Source organism: Phascolarctos cinereus, unplaced genomic scaffold, assembly GCF_003287225.1.
Source record: "Phascolarctos cinereus isolate Bilbo 61053 unplaced genomic scaffold, phaCin_HiC Scaffold_726;HRSCAF=1367, whole genome shotgun sequence".
In the NCBI taxonomy this organism is placed as follows: Eukaryota; Metazoa; Chordata; class Mammalia; order Diprotodontia; family Phascolarctidae; genus Phascolarctos; species Phascolarctos cinereus.
Genome location: NW_027556098.1, coordinates 358,409,892 through 358,411,830, shown reverse-complemented (window position 1 = coordinate 358,411,830; position 1,939 = coordinate 358,409,892).

Genomic DNA, 1,939 nt, shown 5'->3' with positions numbered 1-1,939 from the left:
TTCCCAGTCACTAGAAGTATCCAAATGGAGACCATATGACCACTTGGAAATGCTGCAGAGGCTGGTTCCCCTGTCGTTAGTGTCCCCTTTCCAAATGACTTTTTTATTTACTTTGCATTTATTTCATATTTACCTACTAGCTGTATAACACTGGGAAAGTCACTTAACCTCTGTCTGCCTCAGCTTCCTCAACTGTAAAATGGAGATAATAATAGCACCAATCTCACAGGGTTATTGTAAGAATCAAATGAGATAATATTTGTAAGGCACTTAGCACAGTGCCTGGCACATAGTAGGTACTTAATAAATAATAAATGCCTGTTTCCTTCCTTATTAGTATAAATTTTGTTCTCCCCAGTAGAAAGTGACCTCTTTGAGGGCAGAGACTCCTCCATAAGTTTTGTATCCCTAACGTCCCAGGCCCATAGGAGGGAGGTATTTAACACATAGTGAATGAATGAGTGAGCGAATGAACGATTCCTGCTCAGGCATAACATTGACCAGGTGCTCTCTACAATCCCTCCCAGTTCTTGCCTGGATCTGATTTTTCTCAACCTAAAAAGTTTGGTCCCTGTGACTAACCTCTTCTGTAGGGGACTCACAGACCAGAAAACTCTTTGCAGTGACTTACAAAGGACATGCTGTAAAACTGTAGATTACAGGAGCTAGGACAGAGCTTAGGCCAGGGGTGGGGAACCTGTGGCCTCCAGGCCACTTGTGGCCCTCTAGGTCCTCAAGTGCAGCCCTTTGACTGAATACAAACCTCACAGAACAAATCCCCTTAATAAAAGGATTTGTTCTGTAAAACTTGGACTCAGTCAAAAGGCCACACCCAAGAACCTAGAAGGCCACATGTGGCCTCAAGGCTGCAGGTACCCCACCCCTACCTTAGGCCAATATCCTCATTTAGCAGATGAAGAGATTGAGAGAGGAAGGGGCTTCCCAAGGTCACACAATGATAGAGCCTGGTTAGAGCCCTGGATTCCTAGCCTAGAGCTCTTTACCCTACATGGTGCTGCCTTCCACCACCTCTGTCTCTGTCTGTCTCTGTCTCTGTCTCTCTGTCTCTCTCTTTCTTTCTCAACCTCTCTTCTCTCTCTTTCTGTCTCTGCTTCTCTGTCTATTTTTCTGTCTCTCTCTGTCTCTTTCTGTCTATCCTGTCTCTCTGTCTCTCTCTTTCTCTCTCTCCCTTTCCCTCTCTGCTCTCTCTTCTCTCTCACTTTGTCTTTCTCCCCTCCATTCCATTGGCAATAGAGTGATGGAGGTAAGGCCTGAGGGGCTGGGGGCCATCCATCACTCTGGGGAAAGAGCCACAAATACCAAGAACTCTCTCTGCACCTGTCACAGTCAAGGGTAAACTTGCCGCAGCCGTCAGAAGAAGCTGTTGAGATAATGCCTCCCCCCAGACAGTTGTGCTGGTTCAGTGTCTAATCAAATGACAAATATGTTGTCTAGTTAGCAATATCCACACTCTTGGAACCCAGGGAAAAGCAGCATCCTGCATGCAGGGCAGATTCATTTGTAAACTTTCCCCAAGACAAACTTTCCTTATTTGGAAACTTCAAGCTTAAGACCCAGGAATGTGGGGAAGTCTCATCAGCCTACTTGGCTCAGCAGAAGGATAGCTTATCAGAGGGGTAGCCCATGATACCAGTGGATAAGCAAAGGTACAGCCAGTTCATCAGACCAGCAGGCCAGCTCTGCCTCTCTCTTGGGCTATGAGGCCACCATTCATAAGACTCCTGGAAGATCCTTTCATTACTATTTGAATGTTTGTGTAAGGGAGTCTTCCCTTCTCCTCCCCACCTCACCAAGTAGACTGAGACCAGAGACCAAAACTTCTCTTGTATCCCCCATAATGTGAACATAGGCCAAAACCCCAGGAACTCCTTAGTAAGGACTTGATTTGAACGGAAGAAAGGTTGTCTTTGATTGGTCT